Below are 27,991 nucleotides of genomic sequence, written 5' to 3'. Positions count from 1 at the left end.
GACCAGTGGTGTCACGAAAGAATTAATTTCCAGATGAGGTGTCCGAGAGGTTAAGGAGATGGACTGCTAATCCATTGTGCTTTGCACGCATGGGTTCAATTCCCATCCTCATTGTGTGTTTTGTCTTTTGGAGTGTCAACAGACGTTGTTCGGTAGCACCATGACAAGTTTTAAGCTGTGTACACACCAAATGCAATTTGTGTGTAAGGATTGTCCACATTCACTCCTACATCAATGTTCTGATTAAATTCAAGGGTCCTTTGGTGTGTTTAGAATTCAGCATGTCAAGTCATTTTCGGACATACATCATGCAACGAATTTGACAAGCGTCGAAAGGCAGCTAGCTGCCCCACTCCAATGCAACACCGAATCGAACTCAGTGTGAAAGCAGCATTACACTCATGCCCCTCTTCTAAGTAGTTACATTCTTACCAACATCCAAAACAACAGCAGCAATACCCAACAAGAAAAGGTCTTATGAATGGATTCATGCAGTTGCATCTATTACCTTGTCTGCGTCAACTGCACTCACACTATCTTTGTTGATGGTTGCAAGGAGCAGGTGTTTCAGTAAACACTTTCAAAGCCCTGTCTTGAATGAAAGCTTTTGTCATAAACATCTGAAAGACAGTAAGGTAGTTGCAGCAGTTTGAAAGCTCGGTCAGCATTTTGCAATGTTTTTAATGGGCATTGGTGTAAAGACATGTAGTATGATTCCCAATGAGGGTACATCTAAAGGACTGTATTTGATGATCAACAGACAGGAGCTCAGGATAATGGAGAATGAGGGCATCGATCCCTCTACCTCTCACATGCAAAGCGAGCGCTCTACCACTTGAGCTAATTCCCCTACGAATCAACTCCGTTTTTATGCCAAATGTTTAATGACACTTTTTGTATGGCTGTGACAGTTCTTCGTAGCTTCGGTGCATATCCAAACACTGTTTTTGCGGCTTTTTCTCTCCAAAATATCAACTTTTTCCAGTGGTTAAAAACCACACGATTCTATATTTGCCTCCACAGTTGCAAAGCTAATGCTAGAAGGGTTGGACACGCCATGTTTACAAAGATAATATAAACCCACGGGCCATCTACAAGGATCTGCAGATTTGAAACTTGACTCATTACCAACTCTGCCAAATGAAAGGTAATCAACAAACAAGTCGTTCTGATCTTTACCTTTTCTGATGGTGAATTTGCATGCATTTTTTTACTCGCAGTCAACCACTCTGTCAGCATGTACATAGACTCATTTCTTATCATGATCAAGAGCGCTCAATGAATGTCACTCTGGCTTTTGGGGAACCCACGGAATTCTAATCATTGACATCAACACCTGAAAGCCACAGAGGCACTGTCTGTCAAGAACAGAAATCCCTGATCAACAAGTATTCCTTAAAGGTAAATTCCATACCAACAACAGACCAAACTCTGCAACTCATCTCATAAGTACATGCTTCTTGCACCAACAGTTTGATGCAATGTAGATACAAAAGAAAATGTTGTGCAGAATGTGGACATCTATCCCCCTTGTTCTCACATGCAAAGCAAGCACTCTGCCATTTGAAGTAATTCCCTAGCAAAATGCTCTGATTGGTTGCTCAAATCCAAAAGTCCTTTTGGCCACAATGAGAGCACAGGTCCTTCTAACCTTGTTGTATATCCACATACTGGCACATTTTTAGTTTTTAAAAAATCCCAACTTGCTTGAGTAGCTGGAAATAATGGGCTACCTCAAGATGCCACAGGCCGCACGAGGCCAATGATGGCATAGGAGTTTATGAGACCAGTGGTGTCACGAAAGAATTGAATTCCAGATGAGGTGTCCGAGAGGTTAAGGAGATGGACTGCTAATCCATTGTGCTTTGCACGCATGGGTTCAATTCCCATCCTCATTGTGTGTTTTGTCTTTTGGAGTGTCAACAGACGTTGTTCGGTAGCACCATGACAAGTTTTAAGCTGTGTTCACACCAAATGCAATTTTTGTGTAAGGATTGTCCACATTCACTCCTACATCAATGTTCTGATTAAATTCAAGGGTCCTTTGGTGTGTTTAGAATTCAGCATGTCTCAAATGCAACACCGAATCGAACTCAGTGTGAAAGCAGCATTACACTCATGCCCCTCTTCTAAGTAGTTACATTCTTACCAACATCCAAAACAACAGCAGCAATACCCAACAAGAAAAGGTCTTATGAATGCATTCATGCAGTTGCATCTATTACCTTGTCTGCGTCAACTGCACTCACACTATCTTTGTTGATGGTTGCAAGGAGCAGGTGTTTCAGTAAACACTTTCAAAGCCCTGACTTGAATGAAAGCTTTTGTCATAAACATCTGAAAGACAGTAAGGTAGTTGCAGCAGTTTGAAAGCTCGGTCAGCATTTTGCAATGTTTTTAATGGGCATTGGTGTAAAGACATGTAGTATGATTCCCAATGAGGGTACATCTAAAGGACTGTATTTGATGATCAACAGACAGGAGCTCAGGATAATGGAGAATGAGGGCATCGATCCCTCTACCTCTCACATGCAAAGCGAGCGCTCTACCACTTGAGCTAATTCCCCTACGAATCAACTGCGTTTTTATGCCAAATGTTTAATGACACTTTTTGTATGGCTGTGACAGTTCTTCGTAGCTTCGGTGCATATCCAAACACTGTTTTTGCGGCTTTTTCTCTCCAAAATATCAACTTTTTCCAGTGGTTAAAAACCACACGATTCTATATTTGCCTCCACAGTTGCAAAGCTAATGCTAGAAGGGTTGGACACGCCATGTTTACAAAGATAATATAAACCCACGGGCCATCTACAAGGATCTGCAGATTTGAAACTTGACTCATTACCAACTCTGCCAAATGAAAGGTAATCAACAAACAAGTCGTTCTGATCTTTACCTTTTCTGATGGTGAATTTGCATGCATTTTTTTACTCGCAGTCAACCACTCTGTCAGCATGTACATAGACTCATTTCTTATCATGATCAAGAGCGCTCAATGAATGTCACTCTGGCTTTTGGGGAACCCACGGAATTCTAATCATTGACATCAACACCTGAAAGCCACAGAGGCACTGTCTGTCAAGAACAGAAATCCCTGATCAACAAGTATTCCTTAAAGGTAAATTCCATACCAACAACAGACCAAACTCTGCAACTCATCTCATAAGTACATGCTTCTTGCACCAACAGTTTGATGCAATGTAGATACAAAAGAAAATGTTGTGCAGAATGTGGACATCTATCCCCCTTGTTCTCACATGCAAAGCAAGCACTCTGCCATTTGAAGTAATTCCCTAGCAAAATGCTCTGATTGGTTGCTCAAATCCAAAAGTCCTTTTGGCCACAATGAGAGCACAGGTCCTTCTAACCTTGTTGTATATCCACATACTGGCACATTTTTAGTTTTTAAAAAATCCCAACTTGCTTGAGTAGCTGGAAATAATGGGCTACCTCAAGATGCCACAGGCCGCACGAGGCCAATGATGGCATAGGAGTTTATGAGACCAGTGGTGTCACGAAAGAATTGAATTCCAGATGAGGTGTCCGAGAGGTTAAGGAGATGGACTGCTAATCCATTGTGCTTTGCACGCATGGGTTCAATTCCCATCCTCATTGTGTGTTTTGTCTTTTGGAGTGTCAACAGACGTTGTTCGGTAGCACCATGACAAGTTTTAAGCTGTGTTCACACCAAATGCAATTTTTGTGTAAGGATTGTCCACATTCACTCCTACATCAATGTTCTGATTAAATTCAAGGGTCCTTTGGTGTGTTTAGAATTCAGCATGTCTCAAATGCAACACCGAATCGAACTCAGTGTGAAAGCAGCATTACACTCATGCCCCTCTTCTAAGTAGTTACATTCTTACCAACATCCAAAACAACAGCAGCAATACCCAACAAGAAAAGGTCTTATGAATGCATTCATGCAGTTGCATCTATTACCTTGTCTGCGTCAACTGCACTCACACTATCTTTGTTGATGGTTGCAAGGAGCAGGTGTTTCAGTAAACACTTTCAAAGCCCTGACTTGAATGAAAGCTTTTGTCATAAACATCTGAAAGACAGTAAGGTAGTTGCAGCAGTTTGAAAGCTCAGTCATCATTTTGCAATGTTTTTAATGGGCATTGGTGTAAAGACATGTAGTATGATTCCCAATGAGGGTACATCTAAAGGACTGTATTTGATGATCAACAGACAGGAGCTCAGGATAATGAGGGCATCGATCCCTCTACCTCTCACATGCAAAGCGAGCGCTCTACCACAACCACTTGAGCTAATCCCCCTACGAATTGACTGTGTTTTTATGCCAAATGTTTAATGACACTTTTTGTATGGCTGTGACAGTTCTTCGTAGCTTCGGTGCATATCCAAACACTGTTTTTGCGGCTTTTTCTCTCCAAAATATCAACTTTTTCCAGTGGTTAAAAACCACACGATTCTATATTTGCCTCCACAGTTGCAAAGCTAATGCTAGAAGGGTTGGACACGCCATGTTTACAAAAGATAATATAAACCCACGGGCCATCTACAAGGATCTGCAGATTTGAAACTTGACTCATTACCAACTCTGCCAAATGAAAGGTAATCAACAAACAAGTCGTTCTGATCTTTACCTTTTCTGATGGTGAATTTGCATGCATCTTTTTACTCGCAGTCAACCACTCTGTCAGCATGTACATAGACTCATTTCTTATCATGATCAAGAGCGCTCAATGAATGTCACTCTGGCTTTTGGGGAACCCACGGAATTCTAATCATTGACATCAACACCTGAAAGCCACAGAGGCACTATCTGTCAAGAACAGAAATCCCTGATCAACAAGTATTCCTTAAAGGTAAATTCCATACACACAACAGACCAAACTCTGCAACTCATCTCATAAGTACATGCTTCTTGCACCAACAGTTTGATGAAACGTAGATACAAAAGAAAATGTTTTGCAGAATGTGGACATCTATCCCCCTTGTTCTCACATGCAAAGCAAGCACTCTGCCATTTGAAGTAATTCCCTAGCAAAATGCTCTGATTGGTTGCTCAAATCCAAAAGTCCTTTTGGCCACAATGAGAGCACAGGTCCTTCTAACCTTGTTGTATATCCACATACTGGCACATTTTTAGTTTTTAAAAAATCCCAACTTGCTTGAGTAGCTGGAAATAATGGGCTACCTCAAGATGCCACAGGCCGCACGAGGCCAATGATGGCATACGAGTTTATGAGACCAGTGGTGTCACGAAAGAATTGAATTCCAGATGAGGTGTCCGAGAGGTTAAGGAGATGGACTGCTAATCCATTGTGCTTTGCATGCATGGGTTCAATTCCCATCCTCATTGTGTGTTTTGTCTTTTGGAGTGTCAACAGACGTTGTTCGGTAGCACCATGACAAGTTTTAAGCTGTGTTCACACCAAATGCAATTTGTGTGTAAGGATTGTCCACATTCACTCCTACATCAATGTTCTGATTAAATTCAAGGGTCCTTTGGTGTGTTTAGAATTCAGCATGTCAAGTCATTTTCGGACATACATCATGTGACGAATTTGACAAGCTTCGAAAGGCAGCTAGCTGCCCCACTCAAATGCAACACCGAATCGAACTCAGTGTGAAAGCAGCATTACACTCATGCCCCTCTTCTAAGTAGTTACATTCTTACCAACATCCAAAACAACAGCAGCAATACCCAACAAGAAAAGGTCTTATGAATGCATTCATGCAGTTGCATCTATTACCTTGTCTGCGTCAACTGCACTCACACTATCTTTGTTGATGGTTGCAAGGAGCAGGTGTTTCAGTAAACACTTTCAAAGCCCTGACTTGAATGAAAGCTTTTGTCATAAACATCTGAAAGACAGTAAGGTAGTTGCAGCAGTTTGAAAGCTCGGTCAGCATTTTGCAATGTTTTTAATGGGCATTGGTGTAAAGACATGTAGTATGATTCCCAATGAGGGTACATCTAAAGGACTGTATTTGATGATAAACAGACAGGAGCTCAGGATAATGAGGGCATCGATCCCTCTACCTCTCACATGCAAAGCGAGCGCTCTACCACTTGAGCTAATCCCCCTACGAATCGACTGTGTTTTTATGCCAAATGTTTAATGACACTTTTTGTATGGCTGTGACAGTTCTTCGTAGCTTCGGTGCATATCCAAACACTGTTTTTGCGGCTTTTTCTCTCCAAAATATCAACTTTTTCCAGTGGTTAAAAACCACACGATTCTATATTTGCCTCCACAGTTGCAAAGCTAATGCTAGAAGGGTTGGACACGCCATGTTTTACAAAAGATAATATAAACCCACGGGCCATCTACAAGGATCTGCAGATTTGAAACTTGACTCATTACCAACTCTGCCAAATGAAAGGTAATCAACAAACAAGTCGTTCTGATCTTTACCTTTTCTGATGGTGAATTTGCATGCATCTTTTTACTCGCAGTCAACCACTCTGTCAGCATGTACATAGACTCATTTCTTATCATGATCAAGAGCGCTCAATGAATGTCACTCTGGCTTTTGGGGAACCCACGGAATTCTAATCATTGACATCAACACCTGAAAGCCACAGAGGCACTATCTGTCAAGAACAGAAATCCCTGATCAACAAGTATTCCTTAAAGGTAAATTCCATACCAATAACAGACCAAACTCTGCAACTCATCTCATAAGTACATGCTTCTTGCACCAACAGTTTGATGAAACGTAGATACAAAAGAAAATGTTTTGCAGAATGTGGACATCTATCCCCCTTGTTCTCACATGCAAAGCAAGCACTCTGCCATTTGAAGTAATTCCCTAGCAAAATGCTCTGATTGGTTGCTCAAATCCAAAAGTCCTTTTGGCCACAATGAGAGCACAGGTCCTTCTAACCTTGTTGTATATCCACATACTGGCACATTTTTAGTTTTTAAAAAATCCCAACTTGCTTGAGTAGCTGGAAATAATGGGCTACCTCAAGATGCCACAGGCCGCACGAGGCCAATGATGGCATACGAGTTTATGAGACCAGTGGTGTCACGAAAGAATTGAATTCCAGATGAGGTGTCCGAGAGGTTAAGGAGATGGACTGCTAATCCGTTGTGCTTTGCACGCATGGGTTCAATTCCCATCCTCATTGTGTATTTTGTCTTTTGGAGTGTCAACAGACGTTGTTCAGTAGCACCATGACAAGTTTTAAGCTGTGTTCACACCAAATGCAATTTGTGTGTAAGGATTGTCCACATTCACTCCTACACCAATGTTCTGATTATATTCAAGGGTCCTGTGGTGTGTTTAGCATTCAGCGTGTCAAGTCATTTTCGGACATACATCGTGCGACGAATTTGACAAGCGTATAAAGGCAGCTAGCTGCCCCACTCAAATGTGACACAGAATCGAACTCAGTGTGAAAGCAGCATTACACTCATGCCCCTCTTCTAAGTAGTTACATTCTTACCAACATCCAAAACAACAGCAGCAATACCCAACAAGAAAAGGTCTTATGAATGCATTCATGCAGTTGCATCTATTACCTTGTCTGCGTCAACTGCACTCACACTATCTTTGTTGATGGTTGCAAGGAGCTGGGGCCTGTTTCAGAAAGGAGGTTCAACCAACTCTGAGGTTGAACTTGAACTCCGAGTTGGTCAATCGGGAAATTAACAACTCTGAGTTTTCTGTTTCAGAGAAGCTGATCCGAGTAAGATCAATCAACTCTGAGTGGACTGATTCGGAGGTGAGCGTGAGCACCGCGACTATAAGAAGCCATTATCAATGGAGCGCAGATATCACGAGTCACCATGGCAACCGTGAAAAAAAGAGGTCTGCATATTTTTCGCCAGCTGAACTTGACATGCCGCTGCAGAGTTACAGTGAATATGAGCACATATTCCAGAAGAAAAGCAACACCGCTGCATCTGCAAAACAGACAGTTAGCGTGGGAAAACATAGCTGCTCAAGTTAATGCCTAAGTTTGCTTTTAAATCATTGTCATAAAATATTGACTGTAATAATTTTTTAAATAGCGTACGGTGTGAAGTAAAAAAAATGGGGATATTTAGGAGTACTTTTGAAGTGTTATTCCTGGTGTAAATGCATGAAATGCTGCATAGTGTACAGAACCAATCTGGGGGAAAATGCATTTAACGTCGGTAATGTTTGGAGGACTTTCTTGTTAACCTTCCCCTCTTGCCAACTTTGGTCAGTTTAATATTAATACATTCAATTGTGTTTTTCAAAGTGAACTTTTGTCTACTGTTGAACCTTTCGCTGCGCGAAGACTTCTCCTTTCTTTTCTCTCGTCTTTCCGACCGTGGTCAAAAGCGCAGGGGAGATTTCCTTCAGGGCCGAAGGGAATTCTCCTTCGGGGTTCACTTCCCGTTGGAAACCCTCAACCTCCAGAGCGGATTAAGAATGACTCCAAAACAGTTATTCTGAGAATGACACCTTCTCTTTATTTAACTAAGTGCTCCGTCCTCTGAACACACAATATATCCCACGCACACACCTCTGCTCCGTACTCACCCCCCCCCCCCCATCGCCCCTCCCCTTGTCTCTCGTGGATCGCACCCCGCTCAGCACACACACGCTGCAACACTACCCTTGTATTGATCAAGTGGTATAGGTTTATATGGGATTAAGAAAGTAAGCAGTACTAGCAAATTGTGTTTCCAAAAAGTAATTGTTACATTAATCTAATTCAATGTCCCTGATTTCATTTTCATGTAGATGCAATCCTGCAGGAATTAAAAGAACATGGCAGCAGCTAAAAGTGAAAAAAAAAATCGAGTCTTCTCAAAATCCTCGTAAATGTAATTCTCTACAAATTAATGCAGCCTCCTCGTCTATTGGGTCCTCCAAAAAAGAACAAGCCATTCTTGTCACTTAGACCGTCTCTGTGTGACGGACATTTGGGCAATGAAGGTTAAAGCGAAAAATACCGCTTCGTCTTTAAAAAGGGGAGGAGACCGGCATAAACTTTGAGTTTTGAGAATAAAACCTGCTCCCGACCAGGTTAGGTTCACAGCATAAGTAACCATGGATACTGACTCCGAGTAAAAGTTACCTCTCTTTCAGAAACGGGTTTGACTTACTCTATTTACTCTGGGTTAACAAACCTCCCATTCTGAAACGGAAAACAAAGTGTTTCCCTGATTTCAGGGTTAATGCACTCAGAGTTTACACTTAACCTCCTTTCTGAAACAGGCCCCAGGTGTTTCAGTAAACACTTTCAAAGCCCTGACTTGAATGAAAGCTTTTGTCATAAACATCTGAAAGACAGTAAGGTAGTTGCAGCAGTTTGAAAGCTCGGTCAGCATTTTGCAATGTTTTTAATGGGCATTGGTGTAAAGACATGTAGTATGATTCCCAATGAGGGTACATCTAAAGGACTGTATTTGATGATCAACAGACAGGAGCTCAGGATAATGGAGAATGAGGGCATCGATCCCTCTACCTCTCACATGCAAAGCGAGCGCTCTACCACTTGAGCTAATTCCCCTACGAATCAACTGTGTTTTTATGCCAAATGTTTAATGACACTTTTTGTATGGCTGTGACAGTTCTTCGTAGCTTCGGTGCATATCCAAACACTGTTTTTGCGGCTTTTTCTCTCCAAAATATCAACTTTTTCCAGTGGTTAAAAACCACACGATTCTATATTTGCCTCCACAGTTGCAAAGCTAATGCTAGAAGGGTTGGACACGCCATGTTTACAAAGATAATATAAACCCACGGGCCATCTACAAGGATCTGCAGATTTGAAACTTGACTCATTACCAACTCTGCCAAATGAAAGGTAATCAACAAACAAGTCATTCTGATCTTTACCTTTTCTGATGGTGAATTTGCATGCATCTTTTTACTCGCAGTCAACCACTCTGTCAGCATGTACATAGACTCATTTCTTATCATGATCAAGAGCGCTCAATGAATGTCACTCTGGCTTTTGGGGAACCCACGGAATTCTAATCATTGACATCAACACCTGAAAGCCACAGAGGCACTGTCTGTCAAGAACAGAAATCCCTGATCAACAAGTATTCCTTAAAGGTAAATTCCATACCAACAACAGACCAAACTCTGCAACTCATCTCATAAGTACATGCTTCTTGCACCAACAGTTTGATGCAACGTAGATACAAAAGAAAATGTTGTGCAGAATGTGGACATCTATCCCCCTTGTTCTCACATGCAAAGCAAGCACTCTGCCATTTGAAGTAATTCCCTAGCAAAATGCTCTGATTGGTTGCTCAAATCCAAAAGTCCTTTTGGCCACAATGAGAGCACAGGTCCTTCTAACCTTGTTGTATATCCACATACTGGCACATTTTTAGTTTTTAAAAAATCCCAACTTGCTTGAGTAGCTGGAAATAATGGGCTATCTCAAGATGCCACAGGCCGCACGAGGCCAATGATGGCATACGAGTTTATGAGACCAGTGGTGTCACGAAAGAATTGAATTTCAGATGAGGTGTCCGAGAGGTTAAGGAGATGGACTGCTAATCCATTGTGCTTTGCACGCATGGGTTCAAATCCCATCCTCATTGTGTATTTTGTCTTTTGGAGTGTCAACAGACGTTGTTCAGTAGCACCATGACAAGTTTTAAGCTGTGTTCACACCAAATGCAATTTGTGTGTAAGGATTGTCCACATTCACTCCTACACCAATGTTCTGATTATATTCAAGGGTCCTGTGGTGTGTTTAGCATTCAGCGTGTCAAGTCATTTTCGGACATACATCGTGCGACGAATTTGACAAGCGTATAAAGGCAGCTAGCTGCCCCACTCAAATGTGACACAGAATCGAACTCAGTGTGAAAGCAGCATTACACTCATGCCCCTCTTCTAAGTAGTTACATTCTTACCAACATCCAAAACAACAGCAGCAATACCCAACAAGAAAAGGTCTTATGAATGTATTCATGCAGTTGCATCTATTACCTTGTCTGCGTCAACTGCACTCACACTATCTTTGTTGATGGTTGCAAGGAGCAGGTGTTTCAGTAAACACTTTCAAAGCCCTGACTTGAATGAAAGTTTTTGTCATAAACATCTGAAAGACAGTAAGGTAGTTGCAGCAGTTTGAAAGCTCGGTCAGCATTTTGCAATGTTTTTAATGGGCATTGGTGCAAAGACATGTAGTATGATTCCCAATGAGGGTACATCTAAAGGACTGTTTTTGATGATCCACAGACAGGAGCTCAGGATAATGGAGAATGAGGGCATCGATCCCTCTACCTCTCACATGCAAAGCGAGCGCTCTACCACTTGAGCTAATTCCCCTACGAATCAACTGCGTTTTTATGCCAAATGTTTAATGACACTTTTTGTATGGCTGTGACAGTTCTTCGTAGCTTCGGTGCATATCCAAACACTGTTTTTGCGGCTTTTTCTCTCCAAAATATCAACTTTTTCCAGTGGTTAAAAACCACACGATTCTATATTTGCCTCCACAGTTGCAAAGCTAATGCTAGAAGGGTTGGACACGCCATGTTTACAAAGATAATATAAACCCACGGGCCATCTACAAGGATCTGCAGATTTGAAACTTGACTCATTACCAACTCTGCCAAATGAAAGGTAATCAACAAACAAGTCGTTCTGATCTTTACCTTTTCTGATGGTGAATTTGCATGCATCTTTTTACTCGCAGTCAACCACTCTGTCAGCATGTACATAGACTCATTTCTTATCATGATCAAGAGCGCTCAATGAATGTCACTCTGGCTTTTGGGGAACCCACGGAATTCTAATCATTGACATCAACACCTGAAAGCCACAGAGGCACTATCTGTCAAGAACAGAAATCCCTGATCAACAAGTATTCCTTAAAGGTAAATTCCATACCAACAACAGACCAAACTCTGCAACTCATCTCATAAGTACATGCTTCTTGCACCAACAGTTTGATGCAACGTAGATACAAAAGAAAATGTTGTGCAGAATGTGGACATCTATCCCCCTTGTTCTCACATGCAAAGCAAGCACTCTGCCATTTGAAGTAATTCCCTAGCAAAATGCTCTGATTGGTTGCTCAAATCCAAAAGTCCTTTTGGCCACAATGAGAGCACAGGTCCTTCTAACCTTGTTGTATATCCACATACTGGCACATTTTTAGTTTTTAAAAAATCCCAACTTGCTTGAGTAGCTGGAAATAATGGGCTACCTCAAGATGCCACAGGCCGCACGAGGCCAATGATGGCATACGAGTTTATGAGACCAGTGGTGTCACGAAAGAATTGAATTCCAGATGAGGTGTCCGAGAGGTTAAGGAGATGGACTGCTAATCCATTGTGCTTTGCATGCATGGGTTCAATTCCCATCCTCATTGTGTGTTTTGTCTTTTGGAGTGTCAACATACGTTGTTCGGTAGCACCATGACAAGTTTTAAGCTGTGTTCACACCAAATGCAATTTTTGTGTAAGGATTGTCCACATTCACTCCTACATCAATGTTCTGATTAAATTCAAGGGTCCTTTGGTGTGTTTAGAATTCAGCATGTCAAGTCATTTTCGGACATACATCATGCGACGAATTTGACAAGCGTCGAAAGGCAGCTAGCTGCCCCACTCAAATGCAACACCGAATCGAACTCAGTGTGAAAGCAGCATTACACTCATGCCCCTCTTCTAAGTAGTTACATTCTTACCAACATCCAAAACAACAGCAGCAATACCCAACAAGAAAAGGTCTTATGAATGCATTCATGCAGTTGCATCTATTACCTTGTCTGCGTCAACTGCACTCACACTATCTTTGTTGATGGTTGCAAGGAGCAGGTGTTTCAGTAAACACTTTCAAAGCCCTGACTTGAATGAAAGCTTTTGTCATAAACATCTGAAAGACAGTAAGGTAGTTGCAGCAGTTTGAAAGCTCGGTCATCATTTTGCAATGTTTTTAATGGGCATTGGTGTAAAGACATGTAGTATGATTCCCAATGAGGGTACATCTAAAGGACTGTATTTGATGATCAACAGACAGGAGCTCAGGATAATGAGGGCATCGATCCCTCTACCTCTCACATGCAAAGCGAGCGCTCTACCACTTGAGCTAATCCCCCTACGAATCGACTGTGTTTTTATGCCAAATGTTTAATGACACTTTTTGTATGGCTGTGACAGTTCTTGTAGCTTCGGTGCATATCCAAACACTGTTTTTGCGGCTTTTTCTCTCCAAAATATCAACTTTTTCCAGTGGTTAAAAACCACACGATTCTATATTTGCCTCCACAGTTGCAAAGCTAATGCTAGAAGGGTTGGACACGCCATGTTTACAAAAGATAATATAAACCCACGGGCCATCTACAAGGATCTGCAGATTTGAAACTTGACTCATTACCAACTCTGCCAAATGAAAGGTAATCAACAAACAAGTCGTTCTGATCTTTACCTTTTCTGATGGTGAATTTGCATGCATCTTTTTACTCGCAGTCAACCACTCTGTCAGCATGTACATAGACTCATTTCTTATCATGATCAAGAGCGCTCAATGAATGTCACTCTGGCTTTTGGGGAACCCACGGAATTCTAATCATTGACATCAACACCTGAAAGCCACAGAGGCACTATCTGTCAAGAACAGAAATCCCTGATCAACAAGTATTCCTTAAAGGTAAATTCCATACCAACAACAGACCAAACTCTGCAACTCATCTCATAAGTACATGCTTCTTGCACCAACAGTTTGATGAAACGTAGATACAAAAGAAAATGTTGTGCAGAATGTGGACATCTATCCCCCTTGTTCTCACATGCAAAGCAAGCACTCTGCCATTTGAAGTAATTCCCTAGCAAAATGCTCTGATTGGTTGCTCAAATCCAAAAGTCCTTTTGGCCACAATGAGAGCACAGGTCCTTCTAACCTTGTTGTATATCCACATACTGGCACATTTTTAGTTTTTAAAAAATCCCAACTTGCTTGAGTAGCTGGAAATAATGGGCTACCTCAAGATGCCACAGGCCGCACGAGGCCAATGATGGCATACGAGTTTATGAGACCAGTGGTGTCACGAAAGTATTGAATTCCAGATGAGGTGTCCGAGAGGTTAAGGAGATGGACTGCTAATCCATTGTGCTTTGCACGCATGTGTTCAAATCCCATCTTCATTGTGTATTTTGTCTTTTGGAGTGTCAACAGACGTTGTTCAGTAGCACCATGACAAGTTTTAAGCTGTGTTCACACCAAATGCAATTTGTGTGTAAGGATTGTCCACATTCACTCCTACACCAATGTTCTGATTATATTCAAGGGTCCTGTGGTGTGTTTAGCATTCAGCATGTCAAGTCATTTTCGGACATACATCGTGCGACGAATTTGACAAGTGTATAAAGGCAGCTAGCTGCCCCACTCAAATGTGACACAGAATCGAACTCAGTGTGAAAGCAGCATTACACTCATGCCCCTCTTCTAAGTAGTTACATTCTTACCAACATCCAAAACAACAGCAGCAATACCCAACAAGAAAAGGTCTTATGAATGCATTCATGCAGTTGCATCTATTACCTTGTCTGCGTCAACTGCACTCACACTATCTTTGTTGATGGTTGCAAGGAGCAGGTGTTTCAGTAAACACTTTCAAAGCCCTGACTTGAATGAAAGCTTTTGTCATAAACATCTGAAAGACAGTAAGGTAGTTGCAGCAGTTTGAAAGCTCGGTCAGCATTTTGCAATGTTTTTAATGGGCATTGGTGTAAAGACATGTAGTATGATTCCCAATGAGGGTACATCTAAAGGACTGTATTTGATGATCAACAGACAGGAGCTCAGGATAATGGAGAATGAGGGCATCGATCCCTCTACCTCTCACATGCAAAGCGAGCGCTCTACCACTTGAGCTAATTCCCCTACGATTCAACTCCGTTTTTATGCCAAATGTTTAATGACACTTTTTGTATGGCTGTGACAGTTCTTCGTAGCTTCGGTGCATATCCAAACACTGTTTTTGCGGCTTTTTCTCTCCAAAATATCAACTTTTTCCAGTGGTTAAAAACCACACGATTCTATATTTGCCTCCACAGTTGCAAAGCTAATGCTAGAAGGGTTGGACACGCCATGTTTACAAAGATAATATAAACCCACGGGCCATCTACAAGGATCTGCAGATTTGAAACTTGACTCATTACCAACTCTGCCAAATGAAAGGTAATCAACAAACAAGTCGTTCTGATCTTTACCTTTTCTGATGGTGAATTTGCATGCATCTTTTTACTCGCAGTCAACCACTCTGTCAGCATGTACATAGACTCATTTCTTATCATGATCAAGAGCGCTCAATGAATGTCACTCTGGCTTTTGGGGAACCCACGGAATTCTAATCATTGACATCAACACCTGAAAGCCACAGAGGCACTATCTGTCAAGAACAGAAATCCCTGATCAACAAGTATTCCTTAAAGGTAAATTCCATACCAACAACAGACCAAACTCTGCAACTCATCTCATAAGTACATGCTTCTTGCACCAACAGTTTGATGAAACGTAGATACAAAAGAAAATGTTGTGCAGAATGTGGACATCTATCCCCCTTGTTCTCACATGCAAAGCAAGCACTCTGCCATTTGAAGTAATTCCCTAGCAAAATGCTCTGATTGGTTGCTCAAATCCAAAAGTCCTTTTGGCCACAATGAGAGCACAGGTCCTTCTAACCTTGTTGTATATCCACATACTGGCACATTTTTAGTTTTTAAAAAATCCCAACTTGCTTGAGTAGCTGGAAATAATGGGCTACCTCAAGATGCCACAGGCCGCACGAGGCCAATGATGGCATACGAGTTTATGAGACCAGTGGTGTCACGAAAGTATTGAATTCCAGATGAGGTGTCCGAGAGGTTAAGGAGATGGACTGCTAATCCATTGTGCTTTGCACGCATGTGTTCAAATCCCATCTTCATTGTGTATTTTGTCTTTTGGAGTGTCAACAGACGTTGTTCAGTAGCACCATGACAAGTTTTAAGCTGTGTTCACACCAAATGCAATTTGTGTGTAAGGATTGTCCACATTCACTCCTACACCAATGTTCTGATTATATTCAAGGGTCCTGTGGTGTGTTTAGCATTCAGCATGTCAAGTCATTTTCGGACATACATCGTGCGACGAATTTGACAAGTGTATAAAGGCAGCTAGCTGCCCCACTCAAATGTGACACAGAATCGAACTCAGTGTGAAAGCAGCATTACACTCATGCCCCTCTTCTAAGTAGTTACATTCTTACCAACATCCAAAACAACAGCAGCAATACCCAACAAGAAAAGGTCTTATGAATGCATTCATGCAGTTGCATCTATTACCTTGTCTGCGTCAACTGCACTCACACTATCTTTGTTGATGGTTGCAAGGAGCAGGTGTTTCAGTAAACACTTTCAAAGCCCTGACTTGAATGAAAGCTTTTGTCATAAACATCTGAAAGACAGTAAGGTAGTTGCAGCAGTTTGAAAGCTCGGTCAGCATTTTGCAATGTTTTTAATGGGCATTGGTGTAAAGACATGTAGTATGATTCCCAATGAGGGTACATCTAAAGGACTGTATTTGATGATCAACAGACAGGAGCTCAGGATAATGGAGAATGAGGGCATCGATCCCTCTACCTCTCACATGCAAAGCGAGCGCTCTACCACTTGAGCTAATTCCCCTACGATTCAACTCCGTTTTTATGCCAAATGTTTAATGACACTTTTTGTATGGCTGTGACAGTTCTTCGTAGCTTCGGTGCATATCCAAACACTGTTTTTGCGGCTTTTTCTCTCCAAAATATCAACTTTTTCCAGTGGTTAAAAACCACACGATTCTATATTTGCCTCCACAGTTGCAAAGCTAATGCTAGAAGGGTTGGACACGCCATGTTTACAAAGATAATATAAACCCACGGGCCATCTACAAGGATCTGCAGATTTGAAACTTGACTCATTACCAACTCTGCCAAATGAAAGGTAATCAACAAACAAGTCGTTCTGATCTTTACCTTTTCTGATGGTGAATTTGCATGCATCTTTTTACTCGCAGTCAACCACTCTGTCAGCATGTACATAGACTCATTTCTTATCATGATCAAGAGCGCTCAATGAATGTCACTCTGGCTTTTGGGGAACCCACGGAATTCTAATCATTGACATCAACACCTGAAAGCCACAGAGGCACTATCTGTCAAGAACAGAAATCCCTGATCAACAAGTATTCCTTAAAGGTAAATTCCATACCAACAACAGACCAAACTCTGCAACTCATCTCATAAGTACATGCTTCTTGCACCAACAGTTTGATGAAACGTAGATAAAAAAGAAAATGTTGTGCAGAATGTGGACATCTATCCCCCTTGTTCTCACATGCAAAGCAAGCACTCTGCCATTTGAAGTAATTCCCTAGCAAAATGCTCTGATTGGTTGCTCAAATCCAAAAGTCCTTTTGGCCACAATGAGAGCACAGGTCCTTCTAACCTTGTTGTATATCCACATACTGGCACATTTTTAGTTTTTAAAAAATCCCAACTTGCTTGAGTAGCTGGAAATAATGGGCTATCTCAAGATGCCACAGGCCGCACGAGGCCAATGATGGCATACGAGTTTATGAGACCAGTGGTGTCACGAAAGAATTGAATTCCAGATGAGGTGTCCGAAAGGTTAAGGAGATGGACTGCTAATCCATTGTGCTTTGCACGCATGGGTTCAAATCCCATTCTCATTGTGTATTTTGTCTTTTGGAGTGTCAACAGACGTTCAGTAGCACCATGACAAGTTTTAAGCTGTGTTCACACCAAATGCAATTTGTGTGTAAGGATTGTCCACATTCACTCCTACACCAATGTTCTGATTATATTCAAGGGTCCTGTGGTGTGTTTAGCATTCAGCATGTCAAGTCATTTTCGGACATACATCGTGCGACGAATTTGACAAGCGTATAAAGGCAGCTAGCTGCCCCACTCAAATGTGACACAGAATCGAACTCAGTGTGAAAGCAGCATTACACTCATGCCCCTCTTCTAAGTAGTTACATTCTTACCAACATCCAAAACAACAGCAGCAATACCCAACAAGAAAAGGTCTTATGAATGCATTCATGCAGTTGCATCTATTACCTTGTCTGCGTCAACTGCACTCACACTATCTTTGTTGATGGTTGCAAGGAGCAGGTGTTTCAGTAAACACTTTCAAAGCCCTGACTTGAATGAAAGCTTTTGTCATAAACATCTGAAAGACAGTAAGGTAGTTGCAGCAGTTTGAAAGCTCGGTCAGCATTTTGCAATGTTTTTAATGGGCATTGGTGTAAAGACATGTAGTATGATTCCCAATGAGGGTACATCTAAAGGACTGTATTTGATGATCAACAGACAGGAGCTCAGGATAATGGAGAATGAGGGCATCGATCCCTCTACCTCTCACATGCAAAGCGAGCGCTCTACCACTTGAGCTAATTCCCCTACGATTCAACTCCGTTTTTATGCCAAATGTTTAATGACACTTTTTGTATGGCTGTGACAGTTCTTCGTAGCTTCGGTGCATATCCAAACACTGTTTTTGCGGCTTTTTCTCTCCAAAATATCAACTTTTTCCAGTGGTTAAAAACCACACGATTCTATATTTGCCTCCACAGTTGCAAAGCTAATGCTAGAAGGGTTGGACACGCCATGTTTACAAAGATAATATAAACCCACGGGCCATCTACAAGGATCTGCAGATTTGAAACTTGACTCATTACCAACTCTGCCAAATGAAAGGTAATCAACAAACAAGTCGTTCTGATCTTTACCTTTTCTGATGGTGAATTTGCATGCATCTTTTTACTCGCAGTCAACCACTCTGTCAGCATGTACATAGACTCATTTCTTATCATGATCAAGAGCGCTCAATGAATGTCACTCTGGCTTTTGGGGAACCCACGGAATTCTAATCATTGACATCAACACCTGAAAGCCACAGAGGCACTATCTGTCAAGAACAGAAATCCCTGATCAACAAGTATTCCTTAAAGGTAAATTCCATACCAACAACAGACCAAACTCTGCAACTCATCTCATAAGTACATGCTTCTTGCACCAACAGTTTGATGAAACGTAGATACAAAAGAAAATGTTGTGCAGAATGTGGACATCTATCCCCCTTGTTCTCACATGCAAAGCAAGCACTCTGCCATTTGAAGTAATTCCCTAGCAAAATGCTCTGATTGGTTGCTCAAATCCAAAAGTCCTTTTGGCCACAATGAGAGCACAGGTCCTTCTAACCTTGTTGTATATCCACATACTGGCACATTTTTAGTTTTTAAAAAATCCCAACTTGCTTGAGTAGCTGGAAATAATGGGCTACCTCAAGATGCCACAGGCCGCACGAGGCCAATGATGGCATACGAGTTTATGAGACCAGTGGTGTCACGAAAGAATTGAATTCCAGATGAGGTGTCCGAGAGGTTAAGGAGATGGACTGCTAATCCATTGTGCTTTGCACGCATGGGTTCAAATCCCGTCCTCATTGTGTATTTTTTCTTTTGGAGTGTCAACAGACGTTCGGTAGCACCATGACAAGTTTTAAGCTGTGTTCACACCAAATGCAATTTGTGTGTAAGGATTGTCCACATTCACTCCTACACCAATGTTCTGATTATATTCAAGGGTCCTGTGGTGTGTTTAGCATTCAGCGTGTCAAGTCATTTTCGGACATACATCGTGCGACGAATTTGACAAGCGTATAAAGGCAGCTAGCTGCCCCACTCAAATGTGACACAGAATCGAACTCAGTGTGAAAGCAGCATTACACTCATGCCCCTCTTCTAAGTAGTTACAATCTTACCAACATCCAAAACAACAGCAGCAATACCCAACAAGAAAAGGTCTTATGAATGCATTCATGCAGTTGCATCTATTACCTTGTCTGCGTCAACTGCACTCACACTATCTTTGTTGATGGTTGCAAGTGTTTCAGTAAACACTTTCAAAGCCCTGACTTGAATGAAAGCTTTTGTCATAAACATCTGAAAGACAGTAAGGTAGTTGCAGCAGTTTGAAAGCTCGGTCAGCATTTTGCAATGTTTTTAATGGGCATTGGTGTAAAGACATGTAGTATGATTCCCAATGAGGGTACATCTAAAGGACTGTATTTGATGATCAATAGACAGGAGCAAGGGGTAATGGAGAATGAGGGCATCAATCCCTCTACCTCTCACATGCAAAGCGAGCGCTCTACCACTTGAGCTAATTACCCTACGAATCAACTGTGTTTTTATGCCAAATGTTTAATGACACTTTTTGTATGGCTGTGACCGTTCTTCGTAGCTTCGGTGCATATCCAAACACTGTTTTTGCGGCTTTTTCTCTCCAAAATATCAACTTTTTCCAGTGGTTAAAAACCACACGATTCTATATTTGCCTCCACAGTTGCAAAGCTAATGCTAGAAGGGTTGGACACGCCATGTTTACAAAGATAATATAAACCCACGGGCCATCTACAAGGATCTGCAGATTTGAAACTTGACTCATTACCAACTCTGCCAAATGAAAGGTAATCAACAAACAAGTCGTTCTGATCTTTACCTTTTCTGATGGTGAATTTGCATGCATCTTTTTACTCGCAGTCAACCACTCTGTCAGCATGTACATAGACTCATTTCTTATCATGATCAAGAGCGCTCAATGAATGTCACTCTGGCTTTTGGGGAACCCACGGAATTCTAATCATTGACATCAACACCTGAAAGCCACAGAGGCACTATCTGTCAAGAACAGAAATCCCTGATCAACAAGTATTCCTTAAAGGTAAATTCCATACCAACAACAGACCAAACTCTGCAACTCATCTCATAAGTACATGCTTCTTGCACCAACAGTTTGATGAAACGTAGATACAAAAGAAAATGTTGTGCAGAATGTGGACATCTATCCCCCTTGTTCTCACATGCAAAGCAAGCACTCTGCCATTTGAAGTAATTCCCTAGCAAAATGCTCTGATTGGTTGCTCAAATCCAAAAGTCCTTTTGGCCACAATGAGAGCACAGGTCCTTCTAACCTTGTTGTATATCCACATACTGGCACATTTTTAGTTTTTAAAAAATCCCAACTTGCTTGAGTAGCTGGAAATAATGGGCTACCTCAAGATGCCACAGGCCGCACGAGGCCAATGATGGCATACGAGTTTATGAGACCAGTGGTGTCACGAAAGTATTGAATTCCAGATGAGGTGTCCGAGAGGTTAAGGAGATGGACTGCTAATCCATTGTGCTTTGCACGCATGTGTTCAAATCCCATTCTCATTGTGTATTTTGTCTTTTGGAGTGTCAACAGACGTTCAGTAGCACCATGACAAGTTTTAAGCTGTGTTCACACCAAATGCAATTTGTGTGTAAGGATTGTCCACATTCACTCCTACACCAATGTTCTGATTATATTCAAGGGTCCTGTGGTGTGTTTAGCATTCAGCATGTCAAGTCATTTTCGGACATACATCGTGCGACGAATTTGACAAGCGTATAAAGGCAGCTAGCTGCCCCACTCAAATGTGACACAGAATCGAACTCAGTGTGAAAGCAGCATTACACTCATGCCCCTCTTCTAAGTAGTTACATTCTTACCAACATCCAAAACAACAGCAGCAATACCCAACAAGAAAAGGTCTTATGAATGCATTCATGCAGTTGCATCTATTACCTTGTCTGCGTCAACTGCACTCACACTATCTTTGTTGATGGTTGCAAGGAGCAGGTGTTTCAGTAAACACTTTCAAAGCCCTGACTTGAATGAAAGCTTTTGTCATAAACATCTGAAAGACAGTAAGGTAGTTGCAGCAGTTTGAAAGCTCGGTCAGCATTTTGCAATGTTTTTAATGGGCATTGGTGTAAAGACATGTAGTATGATTCCCAATGAGGGTACATCTAAAGGACTGTATTTGATGATCAACAGACAGGAGCTCAGGATAATGGAGAATGAGGGCATCGATCCCTCTACCTCTCACATGCAAAGCGAGCGCTCTACCACTTGAGCTAATTCCCCTACGATTCAACTCCGTTTTTATGCCAAATGTTTAATGACACTTTTTGTATGGCTGTGACAGTTCTTCGTAGCTTCGGTGCATATCCAAACACTGTTTTTGCGGCTTTTTCTCTCCAAAATATCAACTTTTTCCAGTGGTTAAAAACCACACGATTCTATATTTGCCTCCACAGTTGCAAAGCTAATGCTAGAAGGGTTGGACACGCCATGTTTACAAAGATAATATAAACCCACGGGCCATCTACAAGGATCTGCAGATTTGAAACTTGACTCATTACCAACTCTGCCAAATGAAAGGTAATCAACAAACAAGTCGTTCTGATCTTTACCTTTTCTGATGGTGAATTTGCATGCATCTTTTTACTCGCAGTCAACCACTCTGTCAGCATGTACATAGACTCATTTCTTATCATGATCAAGAGCGCTCAATGAATGTCACTCTGGCTTTTGGGGAACCCACGGAATTCTAATCATTGACATCAACACCTGAAAGCCACAGAGGCACTATCTGTCAAGAACAGAAATCCCTGATCAACAAGTATTCCTTAAAGGTAAATTCCATACCAACAACAGACCAAACTCTGCAACTCATCTCATAAGTACATGCTTCTTGCACCAACAGTTTGATGAAACGTAGATACAAAAGAAAATGTTGTGCAGAATGTGGACATCTATCCCCCTTGTTCTCACATGCAAAGCAAGCACTCTGCCATTTGAAGTAATTCCCTAGCAAAATGCTCTGATTGGTTGCTCAAATCCAAAAGTCCTTTTGGCCACAATGAGAGCACAGGTCCTTCTAACCTTGTTGTATATCCACATACTGGCACATTTTTAGTTTTTAAAAAATCCCAACTTGCTTGAGTAGCTGGAAATAATGGGCTACCTCAAGATGCCACAGGCCGCACGAGGCCAATGATGGCATACGAGTTTATGAGACCAGTGGTGTCACGAAAGAATTGAATTCCAGATGAGGTGTCCGAGAGGTTAAGGAGATGGACTGCTAATCCATTGTGCTTTGCACGCATGGGTTCAAATCCCGTCCTCATTGTGTATTTTTTCTTTTGGAGTGTCAACAGACGTTCGGTAGCACCATGACAAGTTTTAAGCTGTGTTCACACCAAATGCAATTTGTGTGTAAGGATTGTCCACATTCACTCCTACACCAATGTTCTGATTATATTCAAGGGTCCTGTGGTGTGTTTAGCATTCAGCGTGTCAAGTCATTTTCGGACATACATCGTGCGACGAATTTGACAAGCGTATAAAGGCAGCTAGCTGCCCCACTCAAATGTGACACAGAATCGAACTCAGTGTGAAAGCAGCATTACACTCATGCCCCTCTTCTAAGTAGTTACAATCTTACCAACATCCAAAACAACAGCAGCAATACCCAACAAGAAAAGGTCTTATGAATGCATTCATGCAGTTGCATCTATTACCTTGTCTGCGTCAACTGCACTCACACTATCTTTGTTGATGGTTGCAAGTGTTTCAGTAAACACTTTCAAAGCCCTGACTTGAATGAAAGCTTTTGTCATAAACATCTGAAAGACAGTAAGGTAGTTGCAGCAGTTTGAAAGCTCGGTCAGCATTTTGCAATGTTTTTAATGGGCATTGGTGTAAAGACATGTAGTATGATTCCCAATGAGGGTACATCTAAAGGACTGTATTTGATGATCAATAGACAGGAGCAAGGGGTAATGGAGAATGAGGGCATCAATCCCTCTACCTCTCACATGCAAAGCGAGCGCTCTACCACTTGAGCTAATTACCCTACGAATCAACTGTGTTTTTATGCCAAATGTTTAATGACACTTTTTGTATGGCTGTGACCGTTCTTCGTAGCTTCGGTGCATATCCAAACACTGTTTTTGCGGCTTTTTCTCTCCAAAATATCAACTTTTTCCAGTGGTTAAAAACCACACGATTCTATATTTGCCTCCACAGTTGCAAAGCTAATGCTAGAAGGGTTGGACACGCCATGTTTACAAAGATAATATAAACCCACGGGCCATCTACAAGGATCTGCAGATTTGAAACTTGACTCATTACCAACTCTGCCAAATGAAAGGTAATCAACAAACAAGTCGTTCTGATCTTTACCTTTTCTGATGGTGAATTTGCATGCATCTTTTTACTCGCAGTCAACCACTCTGTCAGCATGTACATAGACTCATTTCTTATCATGATCAAGAGCGCTCAATGAATGTCACTCTGGCTTTTGGGGAACCCACGGAATTCTAATCATTGACATCAACACCTGAAAGCCACAGAGGCACTATCTGTCAAGAACAGAAATCCCTGATCAACAAGTATTCCTTAAAGGTAAATTCCATACCAACAACAGACCAAACTCTGCAACTCATCTCATAAGTACATGCTTCTTGCACCAACAGTTTGATGAAACGTAGATACAAAAGAAAATGTTGTGCAGAATGTGGACATCTATCCCCCTTGTTCTCACATGCAAAGCAAGCACTCTGCCATTTGAAGTAATTCCCTAGCAAAATGCTCTGATTGGTTGCTCAAATCCAAAAGTCCTTTTGGCCACAATGAGAGCACAGGTCCTTCTAACCTTGTTGTATATCCACATACTGGCACATTTTTAGTTTTTAAAAAAATCCCAACTTGCTTGAGTAGCTGGAAATAATGGGCTACCTCAAGATGCCACAGGCCGCACGAGGCCAATGATGGCATACGATTTTATGAGACCAGTGGTGTCACGAAAGAATTGAATTCCAGATGAGGTGTCCGAGAGGTTAAGGAGATGGACTGCTAATCCATTGTGCTTTGCACGCATGGGTTCAAATCCCATCCTCATTGTGTATTTTTTCTTTTGGAGTGTCAACAGACGTTGTTCAGTAGCACCATGACAAGTTTTAAGCTGTGTTCACACCAAATGCAATTTTTGTGTAAGGATTGTCCACATTCACTCCTACATCAATGTTCTGATTAAATTCAAGGGTCCTTTGGTGTGTTTAGAATTCAGCATGTCAAGTCATTTTCGGACATACATCATGCAACGAATTTGACAAGCGTCGAAAGGCAGCTAGCTGCCCCACTCAAATGCAACACCGAATCGAACTCAGTGTGAAAGCAGCATTACACTCATGCCCCTCTTCTAAGTAGTTACATTCTTACCAACATCCAAAACAACAGCAGCAATACCCAACAAGAAAAGGTCTTATGAATGCATTCATGCAGTTGCATCTATTACCTTGTCTGCGTCAACTGCACTCACACTATCTTTGTTGATGGTTGCAAGGAGCAGGTGTTTCAGTAAACACTTTCAAAGCCCTGACTTGAATGAAAGCTTTTGTCATAAACATCTGAAAGACAGTAAGGTAGTTGCAGCAGTTTGAAAGCTCGGTCAGCATTTTGCAATGTTTTTAATGGGCATTGGTGTAAAGACATGTAGTATGATTCCCAATGAGGGTACATCTAAAGGACTGTATTTGATGATCAACAGACAGGAGCTCAGGATAATGAGGGCATCGATCCCTCTACCTCTCACATGCAAAGCGAGCGCTCTACCACTTGAGCTAATCCCCCTACGAATCGACTGTGTTTTTATGCCAAATGTTTAATGACACTTTTTGTATGGCTGTGACAGTTCTTCGTAGCTTCGGTGCATATCCAAACACTGTTTTTGCGGCTTTTTCTCTCCAAAATATCAACTTTTTCCAGTGGTTAAAAACCACACGATTCTATATTTGCCTCCACAGTTGCAAAGCTAATGCTAGAAGGGTTGGACACGCCATGTTTACAAAAGATAATATAAACCCACGGGCCATCTACAAGGATCTGCAGATTTGAAACTTGACTCATTACCAACTCTGCCAAATGAAAGGTAATCAACAAACAAGTCGTTCTGATCTTTACCTTTTCTGATGGTGAATTTGCATGCATCTTTTTACTCGCAGTCAACCACTCTGTCAGCATGTACATAGACTCATTTCTTATCATGATCAAGAGCGCTCAATGAATGTCACTCTGGCTTTTGGGGAACCCACGGAATTCTAATCATTGACATCAACACCTGAAAGCCACAGAGGCACTATCTGTCAAGAACAGAAATCCCTGATCAACAAGTATTCCTTAAAGGTAAATTCCATACCAACAACAGACCAAACTCTGCAACTCATCTCATAAGTACATGCTTCTTGCACCAACAGTTTGATGAAACGTAGATACAAAAGAAAATGTTGTGCAGAATGTGGACATCTATCCCCCTTGTTCTCACATGCAAAGCAAGCACTCTGCCATTTGAAGTAATTCCCTAGCAAAATGCTCTGATTGGTTGCTCAAATCCAAAAGTCCTTTTGGCCACAATGAGAGCACAGGTCCTTCTAACCTTGTTGTATATCCACATACTGGCACATTTTTAGTTTTTAAAAAATCCCAACTTGCTTGAGTAGCTGGAAATAATGGGCTACCTCAAGATGCCACAGGCCGCACGAGGCCAATGATGGCATACGAGTTTATGAGACCAGTGGTGTCACGAAAGTATTGAATTCCAGATGAGGTGTCCGAGAGGTTAAGGAGATGGACTGCTAATCCATTGTGCTTTGCACGCATGTGTTCAAATCCCATCTTCATTGTGTATTTTGTCTTTTGGAGTGTCAACAGACGTTGTTCAGTAGCACCATGACAAGTTTTAAGCTGTGTTCACACCAAATGCAATTTGTGTGTAAGGATTGTCCACATTCACTCCTACACCAATGTTCTGATTATATTCAAGGGTCCTGTGGTGTGTTTAGCATTCAGCATGTCAAGTCATTTTCGGACATACATCGTGCGACGAATTTGACAAGCGTATAAAGGCAGCTAGCTGCCCCACTCAAATGTGACACAGAATCGAACTCAGTGTGAAAGCAGCATTACACTCATGCCCCTCTTCTAAGTAGTTACATTCTTACCAACATCCAAAACAACAGCAGCAATACCCAACAAGAAAAGGTCTTATGAATGCATTCATGCAGTTGCATCTATTACCTTGTCTGCGTCAACTGCACTCACACTATCTTTGTTGATGGTTGCAAGGAGCAGGTGTTTCAGTAAACACTTTCAAAGCCCTGACTTGAATGAAAGCTTTTGTCATAAACATCTGAAAGACAGTAAGGTAGTTGCAGCAGTTTGAAAGCTCGGTCAGCATTTTGCAATGTTTTTAATGGGCATTGGTGTAAAGACATGTAGTATGATTCCCAATGAGGGTACATCTAAAGGACTGTATTTGATGATCAACAGACAGGAGCTCAGGATAATGGAGAATGAGGGCATCGATCCCTCTACCTCTCACATGCAAAGCGAGCGCTCTACCACTTGAGCTAATTCCCCTACGATTCAACTCCGTTTTTATGCCAAATGTTTAATGACACTTTTTGTATGGCTGTGACAGTTCTTCGTAGCTTCGGTGCATATCCAAACACTGTTTTTGCGGCTTTTTCTCTCCAAAATATCAACTTTTTCCAGTGGTTAAAAACCACACGATTCTATATTTGCCTCCACAGTTGCAAAGCTAATGCTAGAAGGGTTGGACACGCCATGTTTACAAAGATAATATAAACCCACGGGCCATCTACAAGGATCTGCAGATTTGAAACTTGACTCATTACCAACTCTGCCAAATGAAAGGTAATCAACAAACAAGTCGTTCTGATCTTTACCTTTTCTGATGGTGAATTTGCATGCATCTTTTTACTCGCAGTCAACCACTCTGTCAGCATGTACATAGACTCATTTCTTATCATGATCAAGAGCGCTCAATGAATGTCACTCTGGCTTTTGGGGAACCCACGGAATTCTAATCATTGACATCAACACCTGAAAGCCACAGAGGCACTATCTGTCAAGAACAGAAATCCCTGATCAACAAGTATTCCTTAAAGGTAAATTCCATACCAACAACAGACCAAACTCTGCAACTCATCTCATAAGTACATGCTTCTTGCACCAACAGTTTGATGAAACGTAGATACAAAAGAAAATGTTGTGCAGAATGTGGACATCTATCCCCCTTGTTCTCACATGCAAAGCAAGCACTCTGCCATTTGA

General features: G+C 41.5%; 11 non-coding genes across 11 annotated transcripts; all 11 read left to right on the top strand.

The window, feature by feature from the left end:
- Positions 1–32: 32 nt before the first annotated feature.
- Positions 33–114, top strand: trnas-gcu (transfer RNA serine (anticodon GCU)). Its single transcript has one exon. It is a non-coding gene; the product is annotated as a tRNA-Ser (tRNA).
- A 1,702-nt stretch (positions 115–1,816) lies between these two features.
- trnas-gcu (transfer RNA serine (anticodon GCU)) lies at positions 1,817–1,898 on the top strand. The gene has a single exon. It is a non-coding gene; the product is annotated as a tRNA-Ser (tRNA).
- Positions 1,899–3,533: 1,635 nt separating this feature from the next.
- Positions 3,534–3,615, top strand: trnas-gcu (transfer RNA serine (anticodon GCU)). The gene has a single exon. It is a non-coding gene; the product is annotated as a tRNA-Ser (tRNA).
- A 1,635-nt stretch (positions 3,616–5,250) lies between these two features.
- Positions 5,251–5,332, top strand: trnas-gcu (transfer RNA serine (anticodon GCU)). The gene has a single exon. It is a non-coding gene; the product is annotated as a tRNA-Ser (tRNA).
- Positions 5,333–7,029: 1,697 nt separating this feature from the next.
- Positions 7,030–7,111, top strand: trnas-gcu (transfer RNA serine (anticodon GCU)). Its single transcript has one exon. It is a non-coding gene; the product is annotated as a tRNA-Ser (tRNA).
- Positions 7,112–10,438: 3,327 nt separating this feature from the next.
- trnas-gcu (transfer RNA serine (anticodon GCU)) lies at positions 10,439–10,520 on the top strand. Its single transcript has one exon. It is a non-coding gene; the product is annotated as a tRNA-Ser (tRNA).
- Positions 10,521–12,222: 1,702 nt separating this feature from the next.
- trnas-gcu (transfer RNA serine (anticodon GCU)) lies at positions 12,223–12,304 on the top strand. The gene has a single exon. It is a non-coding gene; the product is annotated as a tRNA-Ser (tRNA).
- A 5,263-nt stretch (positions 12,305–17,567) lies between these two features.
- On the top strand, positions 17,568–17,649 carry trnas-gcu (transfer RNA serine (anticodon GCU)). The gene has a single exon. It is a non-coding gene; the product is annotated as a tRNA-Ser (tRNA).
- Positions 17,650–19,348: 1,699 nt separating this feature from the next.
- On the top strand, positions 19,349–19,430 carry trnas-gcu (transfer RNA serine (anticodon GCU)). The gene has a single exon. It is a non-coding gene; the product is annotated as a tRNA-Ser (tRNA).
- A 3,473-nt stretch (positions 19,431–22,903) lies between these two features.
- Positions 22,904–22,985, top strand: trnas-gcu (transfer RNA serine (anticodon GCU)). Its single transcript has one exon. It is a non-coding gene; the product is annotated as a tRNA-Ser (tRNA).
- Positions 22,986–24,678: 1,693 nt separating this feature from the next.
- Positions 24,679–24,760, top strand: trnas-gcu (transfer RNA serine (anticodon GCU)). Its single transcript has one exon. It is a non-coding gene; the product is annotated as a tRNA-Ser (tRNA).
- Positions 24,761–27,991: the final 3,231 nt, after the last annotated feature.

Source organism: Oryzias latipes, chromosome 1, assembly GCF_053564925.1.
Source record: "Oryzias latipes strain Hd-rR chromosome 1, Olatipes_Hd-rR_3.1".
Taxonomy (NCBI): domain Eukaryota; kingdom Metazoa; phylum Chordata; class Actinopteri; order Beloniformes; family Adrianichthyidae; genus Oryzias; species Oryzias latipes.
This window is presented reverse-complemented; position numbering and strand designations above follow the sequence as displayed.